Source organism: Schistocerca gregaria, chromosome X, assembly GCF_023897955.1.
Source record: "Schistocerca gregaria isolate iqSchGreg1 chromosome X, iqSchGreg1.2, whole genome shotgun sequence".
NCBI lineage: Eukaryota > Metazoa > Arthropoda > Insecta > Orthoptera > Acrididae > Schistocerca > Schistocerca gregaria.
The window spans coordinates 479,579,331-479,592,386 of NC_064931.1; positions in this window are offsets into that span (position 1 = coordinate 479,579,331).

Here is a 13,056-nt window from a genome sequence, read left to right on the forward strand (position 1 = left end):
TGAACACAAGATAGCCCATGTAATCTTAACATATTCAGTAGATAAAACTGCTTTGATGACTCTAACCTTATAGTCAATTTTTGTATCTCCAAAGATTAATATTCTATTGTTGCATAGTTTTTCAAAGTATTAGCTCATTTATCTAAGGTCTATGTAAATAGTTCACTGTCACATCTGGAATGTGGTATACTGATATTATTACGAGTTTTTGTGTGGTAAATATCATTGCAGCTACTTCAAGCACATTTTCTATACAGTAGTCAGCAACGTTAAAGACTATATACTGGAGATCTACGTCACTACTAATACATATAGAAGCTCCGCCATGCTGTTGTGCTTTTGTACAGGAGCCTGTGACTAAATGGTTCAAATGGTTCTAAGCACTAAGCACTATGGGACTTAACATCTGAGGTCATCACTCCCCTAGAACTTAGAGCTTCTTAAACCTAACTAACCTAAGGACATCACACACATCCATGCCCGAGGCAGGATTCGAACCTGCGACCGTAGCGGTCGCGCGGTTCCAGACTGAAGCACCTAGAACCGCTTGGCGACCGCGGCCGGCCCTGTGACTAAATCAGAACCAGGAGGTACATGCAGTTCCAACTAATCTTCTCTTAACCAATGTGCATACATAATATGATGTTTTATTCTTACCTAATAGAGTACTCAGACCATCAGTCTTATTTCCAAAGTGATGATATTTATATGCACAAAAAAGTGATTACTTGTCACATAATGGTCGAAGTAAATTGTTCTAAGTTGGCTTACTTACACATTCTGCCAACTTCTTCATAGTGTTGGACACAGGCCCTGGTGATGAAGTAGATTCCTTGGAGCAAGCCATTAAAGATCATTACGTATCTCTGGTAGTTTTCTTAATGTAGACGACACCCGTACTGGAGCATGATTGGTGCTACACGTAGTAGGGCTGATTGCTTTTTGCGTCATCTTAGCAGAGAACAAAGATGTATCGTAGTATACATTTTCAGGTGGTGTGTTGGCCTTTGTAGACATCCTCCTCTACTGGGAATTCAGTGGTGGATTAGACGACTGGGTGATCCTCTTATTGCATTCCATATTCCGAGCAATATGCCTCAAATCTGATTTCAACCCCTTTGCTGAACTGGATATTTCTTTTATTGCATGCATTCTCTTCCCTGTGGGTTTAATTGCAACCGTAAGGCTTCTGCACAGATCAAGTTTTCCTCTTGCCTTGAGATGTTTTATGCAAGCATACCTTCGTAGCAAACTGCTCATATCCGTTGAGTGGACGGCATCACTCATACCAGCCAGTATGGTGTTGTTGAGATTAAATATGGACTTGTTCAAGTTTAGACCGTCATATCGATATGGTATTGTACGTAACATTAGCCCATATTGTTCATCACTGAGATTAATTTCAGAGTCACAACACTGAAGTTTCTTCTTCGTTCGTTATCATCTTTAGCGCCTGCAACAATTATTACTAAGTCATTCATTGTCAAGTTACCAGTGCAAAAAAAAAAAAAAAAAAAAAAAAAAGAAAAGAAAGGTTCAAATGGCTCTGAGCACTATGGGACTCAACTTCTGAGGTCATCAGTCCCCTAGAACTTAGAACTACTTAAACCTAACTAACCTAAGGACACCACACACATCCATGCCCGAGGCAGGATTCGAACCTTCGACCGTAGCGTGCGCGAGGTTCCAGACTGTAGCGCCTAGAACCGCTCGGTCACTCTGGCCGGCCTTACCAGTGAATTCACCTGCTTCCTTCGCTACATTTTCAACATGTGAATTTGGTTTAACTGTTGCTGATGATCTGTAGTCCGGGGATAATATCTCATTAATGACTGATATACAGCCAAGTCCATGTCTATTGGTCAACAGAAGTATTTTATTATTACACTGGAGATCGCTTGGCGTAGTTATGAAAAGCTGTGAGTTCTACTGGTTTTATCAGCAGTGTTTTAAGTAGTGGTACATATATTAATCTGTTACATACATTTCAGTTGCTACAGTATTGTTCTACAATCATTCTGCACCATTATCTTGCAGATAACTCTTGTTTATGTGGAGCTTTCAGCGTACTCAGTTGTTGATATAACACCTGTTTACGCAGTCTGAAAATGTGAACTAACACGATGGGTAACTATGAATCTTTTCTGCGCCAGAGGCGGGTAATCCACAATTTTCCCTATTGAATAGTCCTTACGAAAGATATTTAGTCAAACGGTTGCCGTGAAACTGAAAAGAAAGAAATATGAAAAACTAAAACGGCATTTATAGCATGCAAATCGGGTTTAAGTACGTTCATGTTATCTGCGAAAATCTATAACACTAGGAATGGATTTTCAAAATCAGTCTTATCTGACATTTAACTACTGGTTCGATGACAATTCTTACCAGTTTTTTCACTCATGTATTGTCAGTAATATAAACTATTTTACCAAATAAGATATCTTCTGCATATATCTGTAATTTCCAAATCAGTGTAAATAACAAGTTCATGGCAGACGGCGTGTTTTGCTATACGATATGTAAGTGCTCTCCCGATTCCTTCATCGTCAAAAGTTTGGAGCTTTTATCGTCCCTGAGTATCTGCAGTCTGTTGTGGCGTAACGACAAGCGCCAGAATGAGGAGGAAGATCACAAGAAGAGAAGGCGGTGAAACGAGATCGGTCAATAGCGTGCTGATAGGAGCAGCATCCAGGCGAAGTGAATATAGGCGCCGCTCCTGCCAGCCTCGGCCGGACATTGGTGGACAGTATTCGCAGAGTATTAGCATGACCTAGCTGACCGTGCAACGAGAACAGTTACTAGTGATCCACATCCATTGCTTGTTTGGACATTATCTATAGCAAAGATCAATACTGGTTGCATGTCGACCATTGCTTGCGATACTTATTGTAAATACAAGTTAAGTACTATCATTATTCTCATTTGTAATAAAACCTACTAATGTTATTCGCTTGAATTGTTGTATAGAAGAGCTCACACAGCCAGCGTTACCGGACAGAAAAGAGCGTTATATGCTCGTTGTTAAGTTCGTTCGTCGTCCGCCCTTGTGATCGCAGTCATAATATAATACAGTTAACGGAGGAAAAATTGAAGGAAATACACTATATGATCAAAAGTATCCGGACACCTGGCTGAAAATGACTTACGAGTTCGTGGCGCCCTTCATAAATAACTCTGCAATTCAATATGGTGTTGGTCCACCATTAGCCTTGGTGACAGCTTCCGCTCTCGCAGGCACACGTCCAGTCGGGTGCTGGAAGGTTTCTTGGGGTATGGCAGCCCGTTTTTCACGGAGTCCTGTACTGAGGAGAGGTATCGATGTCGTTCGGTGAGGCCTGGCAAGAAGTCGGCATTCGAAAACATCCCAAAGGTGTTCTATAGGATTCAGGTCAGGACTCTGTGAAGGCCAGTCCATTACAGGAATGTTATTGTATAACCACTCCTCTACAGGTTGTGCATTATGAACAGGTGCTCGATCATGCTGAAAGATGCAATCGCCGTCCCTGAATTGCTCTTCAACAGTGGGAAGCAACGAGGTGCTTAAAACATCAATGGAGGACTGTGCTGTGATAGTGCCACGCAAAACAAGGGGTGCAAGCCCCCTCCTTGGAAAACACGAACAAACCATAACACCACCACCTCCGAATTTTACCGCTGCACTACACACGCTGCAGATGACGTTCGCAGGACATTCGCCATATCCACACCCTGCTATCGGATCGCCACATTGTGTACCGTGATTCGTCACTCCGCACAACGTTTTCCCACTGTTCAGTCGCCCAATGTTTGCGCCCATTACACCAAGCCAGGCGTCGTTTGGCATTTACCGGCATGATGTGTGGCTTATGAGCAGCCGCTCGACCATGAAATCCAAGTTTTCTCACCTCCTGCCAAACTGTCATAGATCTTGCAGTGGATCCTGATGGACTTTGGAATTTCTGTGTGATGGTTACATATTATGACCCTCTTCAATTACCGGTGGTTTCTGTCAGTCAACAGACGAGGTCGGTATGAACGCTTTTGTGTTGTACGTGTTCCTTCACGTTCCGTTTCACTATCTAATCGGGAACAGTGGACCTAGGGATATTTAGGAGTGTGGAAATCTCGCGCACAGACGTACGATACAAGTCACACCCAATCACCTGACCACATTCGAAGTCCGCGAGTTCTGCAGGCGCCCCATTCTGCTCTCTCTCGATGTCTAATGACTACTGAGGTCGCTGATACGGAGTACGTGGCAACAGATGGCAGCACAATGAACCTACTACGAAAAACGCATGTTTCTGGTGTGTCCGGATACTTTTGATCACATAACGTAAATTCGTGTAGTTGCAGATTTTTGTACAGTGGAAGGTGGAAGTGTCATGGACAACATACTTAAACCTCCGACCAGTGGGGATTGTGGTGGGGATTTAATGCTAACTTCTATTACGTTCTTCTTGAATAACTGGAAAACCGAGATTTGTGGCGTAAACGTGTGCCACTACAAAATTAAACTACATTAAAACTCCCCCAGAATATCTCCTATTCATTTTTTGTCTAGGATTAAAGTTCGAGCGATGCAGGAGATGGAAAAATAGCAATTATAAAAAAAAAGGGTTTTAATAGTGTAAACGTTTAATTTCAATTTAACAGGAAACTAAAAAATAAGGTAACCACCGTATATGGCATGTTACTATCGCTCAAGGGCGAATACATATGTGACTGCCGGTGCCAGAATCTGTTACAAAAGGCGAAGATGAAAAAGAAATGTTAGCACACAGCTGGACGCAAGCGTCCTTTCTTTGTGCTGATAACTCGACTTCTCTAACCACTTCTTTGTTCTCCTTTCCTCTTTTTGCTCGTTATTGCTCTCGTCATTTGGCCTTCGCTCTGACCCAACAAACTGAGCTACTGTGTCGGCTGAACCACCCAGTTACACTGAATTCACGCTACATTTCTCATTCTTATTGATTTTACAATCTCCTAGTGGCTTTTGCTGCCGCCAATGCGTCATTAAATGAAATCTGATTATAAGAAGGTTAACGTATTTGTGATAAACATTCGGCCGGCCGGTGTGGTCGAGCAGTTCTAGGCGGTTCAGTCTGGAACCGCGCGACCGCTACGGTCTCAGGTTCGAATCCTGCCTCGGGTATGGATGTGTGTGATGTCCATAGGTTCGTTAGGTTTAAGTAGTTCTACGTTCTAGGGGACTGATGACCTCGGATGTTAAGTCCCATAGTGCTCAGAGCCAATTGAACAATTTTGATAAATCTTCAATACATTATTCCCTTGAAACGGCATACGAGAAGTTTTAATACAAGAAAGGGTGGGGGGTTGGGAAGAGGAGGAACACCGCACAGGTTTTGTTCCGTAAGATATTCGGCATCCACGTCCCCCCCCCCCCCCCCCCCCCCCCCCCCCGCCACACTCACCCATTGGCGAAAGAAACTGTGTTTTAAAACGCGTTTTATATAAAGAATAGTAAGTTAACGAAATTCATAAATCTGTAAATAAACGCTAAAAAACGAGCTTATGCGCAGGTACTATGTTTGGTGGCAGTGACATGGGGTCTGGTTTTAGCGTCGCTTTTAGGAACGCATCATATCGGAGTTCATTGAGATCTTGCTGATACTCGGCCACTTGGAACATTTCTAGAAACATCTCGCCAGCCTATGCGACCTTTCCAGCTGGTGTCGAGTGCTTACTTGTTAGTGAAGACTGTCGGATATTGTCTTCTCAGTGCCTAGGAATCTTGTTGCGCGGCTTAACAGTTCCTCCTTTGCTTTTGTTGTAAATGGGGTGGGAGATGTCACACGCACTGAAGGCACGGAGAAGGAAGATGGTTTGAGCAAAAAGAAGTCCTTGGAGTTAGTTTGGCGAAAACAGTTGAATTCCATCTTTGCCCTCCCTGGTCGTGCAAAAGCAATGAGTAAAGCAACCCACTCGACATCTTTCCCTACTATCATGACAGTGGAGTGTAGGGAAGCGTTCTTTAGCCCACATATCACTGTATCGTTGTTCGCATCGCCTGCGGTATCTACTGTTTACATCCTCCTTGCTCTCATTTTGTCGCTGAGGAGCTCTATAAGTCTGTTTTTGTTCTTTCCGTTTCCAAGAAAATGGTTCTGTTGAACAGTGGTAGTCATTCTGCTACAAAATTAATGTCAAATTAAGTTTATGTGAGAACCTATCTCTTCTGACCTGCTCAGTGTACTGTTGACGTCAACATAACCATAAAAAATCACAGTACAGTTTTGGCCATAATGTTTTGGTATATAGGGTACGTATTGATCACAAAGTACAGAAATTTTGGTATTCACATTCCGTTTCACACAGTGAATGAGGAAGCCTCCATCTGCTTCACTGGTTCTTGTTCTTAGGTAATTAGTTGCATAATTATACTTTGGAGAAACATAGTAGCAAAAGGATTTTTTTCCTTTCCTCTTTCTTCTTTAACTAAAAAGAGCCAGAGGGAATGGAGGTAATTCATTTTCATAGGATGTGCAACATGATCTAAAAACTCTGGTTTGCAATGACTGTTCTTTGGATAATTGTCGGAGAGTCTACAGTCACTGTTCAACCGTTCGCTTTTACTGCACTGACAATAAACACCGCATTCTTCCTAGTCTATTTTATGTCACAAAAATTAAAACTGATTTCAAGGGTTCGCTGACCATTCTTCAGCTTCCGTTTATCCCTGTTTACGGAGGCACCAGTGAACTCGCTTTTGGAGTAGGAAGATGACAATGAACCGCTTATAAATAGTTGCCCGGTCTTGTCCATCCTTATTTTGCCATGATAGACGGAAATCAATATGCTGCTTTTCACTTGAAAAGTCACTCCAAAAAACTCTTCTAATAACGAGCTGATAATGCACTTCTCCTCTTCTTCTGAGACGTGGGCTTCTTCCAGAACGATCCGAGCTAAAATACATTGAACGAGTAAATGTCCTTTAAATCCTCTACTCTAAGCATCTCCAGTTCACATTTTGTCAACTGAATTTGCAGCATGAACCAGGCATAACACTTTTTTTAGCGGAGACCCTGCTATTGTGTGATCAGTGCACCCCATGAACGACAGGAATGTACTAAATCCTTCCAGTCTCACGGAAATTATACCAAACTGGAGTTTTTGAGTCTTTATGTAGAACGGTTAGTTGAAAGTAAAGACGAAAAAAAACCCAACAGATTCCACATATCACCGATGTACATTGATGGGTAAAGTATGGTAACAAAACATATTGACAACTAGGTGAAAATGAATGAACGTGAGGGAGCATGGTGTCAGAAATCTCCCAGCTGTGCACAAAAGGCTGATCGTCTCCTGGCGTGAGGTCTAAGGGACCGTAGAGCTAAATGGGGTGGCCCTGCAAACCGATGCAGTTGAAGGAACGGGAAAAGACAGTGTGTGTCAGTCAGTGAGCAGTTACAGTGCACTGTGGTGGTGCTCTTCATTACAGCATGGCCCAGAGACAACATCTGGATGATTTTACTCGGAAAAGAATCATGGGGAAACTTTGAGATGGACGAAGTGTGACGAGTGGTAGCCTAGGAGTTCAGTATTGCTTACAGCATTGTTTCACGCTCGTGGGGAGTGTTCTCAACCACTGGCATTTTGCTGCCCAAAGGAGAGGAGAGTAGGACAGCAGTGTAGGTTCAAAGACAGATAATGATCTTATCACATCTGGTGTCATGTTACACATCCAGTGTCAGATTACACACTTGGGCTCCTTGGTGCCCCCAATTTCTCTACCTATTGAAACACTGGGAATTGATCAAGGTCATCTAAGGGAATCAAACAGGCAATTGCACGAGCTGTACACAAGGTCATGACGTAGCCCTATAGTCGTCGTGTGACATAAAGATAGCGGTACACCCTCTCCCCCTCCTCTCTTCACCCCTCTGGACCAATGAAGATCAAGCATGCTATCCTCTCCCCGCCATCCCCTTCCACATCACATTTTATAAATGGAACACTTGAGCGGGAGGGGTTTTCTCTGCAGATGAGTAGCATAGGGAGATGATCAGACTGTGTGTATTTGTTAATAAGAAATTACATTAAGTCATGTCACTTGAGTTCTAGATTACAGCAGTTTATTAATACCAATTTCATATTACCTCATTCGAGGCACCAACAGAGACTACATCCAGGCAGATATGTAAGTACTCTTATTATTCCACAATTGTACGTATTTTTTCATATTTTTCGTATTTTCCTCAATTGTAAGTATTTTTCACCTGTTTTCTTATTTTTATCGAGTTTCCTACAATTTTACGCATTTTGTCCAATTACACTGGATCCACCTGACTGTTCCCGACGTCACGTCAACGTCTTGATGTTCCCAGGCAATCGCAATGCAGAATGTGCTCGAATTAGGTACCACTGACATTGAAGGAAACCACAACAAACCATCTGTTGTAATTGGAATATCTGACTGGGCACCGTAGGGATAGGTTGTAGGCTGTGTTTATCTTTTAATAAAAAATTGCGTCACTCGGAATCTATTTGTCAATAACAAGTTAATGTTTCGTTATGAGAGGCACCAACAGACACTACGCCCTGACAGATATGTAATTCATTACTCTCATTTTCTACAGTTTATTGCATTTTATCCAAATACATGAGTTACGTGTCAATATCAACATTCAATCGCGCCACGACACAACGTTGCGTCCACGTTGCATCACTTCGCGTCGACGTCATTATGGTCTCAGCCTATCATAGAGTAGCATGATCCCGATTTATGCCTCATTGCTTAGCCTCCACTCCATTATTAGTGTGTATGTGACAGAATAGTGTTACAGACGAGCACGTTTGCAGAAACAGTGATAATGTCATGTCAGTGACGTCATAGAAAATTCTGTAAGCGCAACTGATTTCTAACCAAAGTTACTGTATGAAAAAGAAATACCACACTGTAATAGGTAAACTTCTTGCAAAACCACTACTACATTACTAGCTTGTGTGACGTCATACTAAAATTCTGTTGCTTCCAACCGAAGGTACTGTATTTGTGTAGCACAGCGCTACAATATACGCACCTAGAGAGCTCATCAGTGTTAAAAAAGTATCACGCCTGCAAGGTAGAACACCCCTCGAAATCAGAGGTCTGGTGTATAGCTGTAACATGGATGTCTGGAAGATGGTTGGGGATACACTACCCAGCAATGGCCGAGAAAGTTGCATCATACAAGGAGTAATCATCTCTGGCCTGTTGGATGACACAAAACACTGCTGCTATATCAGTTCCGGCCGAGGAATCTCCCACGTGTAGTAATAATGGCAAACAGACCCTAACATATCGGTGAAATATCAAAGACTGTTACAAATACACTATTAGATTACGACGAATTCCTCCCCTATATTCCATGGAACACCTCGTGCTGTCGCGGCCAGCATGTCTTGAATGGGAGAGCTCCACACGTCTTCCTAACACTACACCAGCACATGTCCCCAGGCATTGTAAATAAATTTGCATTATTTAAACAATATATATCTGTAATCACCTGCTACGTAAGCAGCCTAGATGCTGGCATAAATGGCACTCAGTCTTTCAAAGAGGTACCATCCTGCCGCAGCCAACCTGTCGTTAAATGCAAATGTTTATAACAGTTTTACCGTCAAGCACTCCCCCTCTCCTCCCCCTCCCTTTCTACACCAATTAGAAACAAGCTCGTCATCCTCTTCCCTGCCCACTCTCTCCCCATCCGCGATGCTTTCAAAACTTGTGTTTCAGCCAGGTAGCACCCCCTGGTGGAATAAAGACACGTAATTACGATGTTTAAACAAAATAAACCCTGCAACATTATTAATATATGCGACATTACTATAAGCCTCCTATATCAATTACAGGGAAATGCGAGTGTGCTCATTTCTATTAACGTAATTTTGACTGACCCAGTGAATTCCAAAGACACGATCTGGATCGCTGACACACTGCAGTGTTCAGAAAATAGTATCTACGAAAACTTATGTGGGCACTAATAACGTGTAGTATGAAAGTAGTTCTTGCGATAATTATAGCCCATATCCATTAAGCCAACCTCGTAAGTATCTCTGAGAAACGATCAAATCTCGTATTTTATCGTAACACATCATGAAAATCCTGAGCATGTTATGTATATCATAAATAATTATTAAATCGAAGACCTATCGTAGCTATTTATTTACAGCACCATACAGACATTAGCAGTGCCTAGTGGAACTGTGACGCATCAGGAAGAAAATGTATCCACCAGCCTCAGCTGCTAGTGCATAAGGAAGCTAGTTTCTCTGTCTTGGTTCTGTAGGAAGTAACATGGTATACGAAAATTCCATCATTCTAAAACAGATGACAGTGTCGCTGTTTATTGTCTAATAGATTTTCGCGTTAAAACTGTAGGGATATAGCGAATAGTTTTATAAACCATTACAGGACCTGATTGTCTTTCTTTCAAGTGCAGTATTAAGGTATTACAGCCTGCAATTACCGAATAATCCATAAAACTACAATCTTCTACAACATGTATATATCCAGCTACAAAGAATAACGCTTATGTATTCGACACAGGCTTTTTCAAACGGTAAACTGCTGAGGCAGAGGACCTCGCAGCACGAGCCGGCCATGGCTGCTGTCCGCTTTGAGGTGACTGTAATTCGCCGACACAAAAGCAAGTATAGTTGACTAAACAATAGAAGATAAAAGGACGGCAGCCCGAAGTGCAACTTGTTCCTCTAAAATGTAACGACGCAGCACCACTCGCCACCGCCTGGTCAGAGCATAGCTGTGTCCAGCGACCACCCACAGTAGACACGCCCCCTCCTAGCCCCGAGCAACCCACCTTTCTGCGATGGAAAACACTTTTATTTAACGTTTCAGCACCGCTCTTTCATGCAATCTGTTAAACGATATTCTCGGAAAGACTGGACCCCGCTGGAAAAACATTAATATTTTGGGGAACAGTCCAGATGGTCCGTCGTGTTCTCAGTACAACACGTCGCCATGAGCACGTGACAGGGCTGCTAGCGCTATCGAGGCCGATAAAAGCTACACATACAATAGAGTGCAACACCAGCATTCATCAGAACAAAACCGAGGGCTATCCTGATCATGGGTTGTTTGTCTAAAGGGACAGCCACAACTGCTTACGGAGCCTCGTTCTCTTGAATGTTGCAGCAGTCTCGTTACACAAACAAACCATGGTCTGAATAGCCCTTATTGACTTCGATTTTGTTCTGAGGGATGCCAGCATTGGGCTCTAGTGAAGTGTAGCTTTTTTCGGCGTGGATAACACAGACTGACCAGCAACGTGCTCACGAAGGCGCATTGTACTGAAGACACTGCTGTGTGAGGCTGCTCTGAAGTCTGTGGTCGCCTTAGGAGGAAGTTTTCCTGCTTCCTAAGCAGCCGGATTTTGAAAAGGCCGTCTGGGCCATTCTCCGGAATTTGATTGTTGCTCCAGAGGGGTCCAGTCTTTCCGAGAAATATATTTAACAGATTGCAAGAAAGAGTTGCATTGACATTAAATAAAACTCCATCGCAGAACGACGGGCCTACTGGAGGTGTTGGGGGCGTGCCTAGTCTGTGTGAAGCCGCCGCCGCAGGTTTGCCCCCTGACTAGAGGGGCTGCGTGTGGGGGCAGGGCTGCGTTGCTATACTTCAGACGACCAAGTTGCACTTGGGCGGCCGTTCTTATCTTTGTTGAGTTAACTATACCTCCTTTTATGTTGGCGAAGGACCATCGCCTCAAGGTGGGCAGCGTACTGTAAGCAACCATGGCGGATTGAGGATGGCGTGGTGAGACCAATGACCACAGAGGGGTGGCAGTGAGCTGCAGAAAAAGCACTCGGTGGAGCAGCTAGCTGTTTCAAAAAGCGATCTGGAGCATTCTCCGGAATTTCGTTGTTGTTCCAGAGGCGTCCAGTCTTTCCGAGAAATACGTTTAACAAATTGCAAGCCGGCCGCGGTGGCCATGCGGTTCTGGCGCTGCAGTCCGGAACCGCGGGGCTGCTACGGTCGCAGGTTCGAATCCTGCCTCGGGCATGAGTGTGTGTGATGTCCTTAGGTAAGTTAGGTTTAAGTAGTTCTAAGGACTTATGTCCTAAGATGTTGAGTCCCATAGTGCTCAGAGCCATTTTTTTTAACAAACTGCAAGAAAGAATTGTGTTGACGATAAATACAATTGTTCTCCATTGCAGAACAACTGGCTGCTCGGGGCAACGGGTGCGTGTAGACTGTGGGTGGTCTCCGGGCACAGCCGCGCTCTGATCGTGGGGGCGAAGTGTGGGGGCTCTGTCGCTATATTTTAGATAAACAAGTTGCACTTGGGGCTGCCATCCGTTCGTCTCCTACTGTTTAGATGACCATAGATGCTATTGTGTTGGTGAAGGAGCATCGCCTTAAGGCGGTCAGCAACCACGCAAAGCACGGTGGAGCAGCTAGCCATTTGAAAAAGCCCTTGTTCTCGTCGTAGGTGGATGGGTGGAGGAAGGGAGGGAGTGGAGGGATGAAGGGAGGTAAGAGAGCCTCGATCTTCGGCAGTTTGTGGACGCCTCTCGAGGAAACTCACGTTCAACTAGCGCCCCCTCTGCACTCTTTTCGGATGACGATATTCCCCAGTACATGTGTTGCATTATGACCCGTTCATTACGAGCGCTGTTTTTTTTTTCACGATGATTTCGAAGTGTGCATAGAACATTGTTGCATTTTTTCCATCAGTTTGTATTGTATTCGATTATCTGGGCTGCAGGGAGGTTTTTGAGGAGGCGCCTGTAGCGAACTCTGACGTCAAACAATGATAGTTACTGTCCTCAGCTATATGATTACAGGTAATGCAATTATTAAACACCTCTCTGTCCAACACAAGCATTTCGTCAGTTGAACACATTTCCTGCCAAAAAGAGTAAAGATAGTACCTTACACCCTACCCTTTTTCCTGCTTCTAGGTGAAGGGTAGAGTTTGTCTATCACTACATTTTTGAGCTGTATTGCGAGCTTAGGCAGTACTTGTGTAGCACTATGCATATAGTTGTGTAATTAGTACCGATCTTTATGATTAATTACGTAATTATGGCCGATATTTACGTCAATTTCCC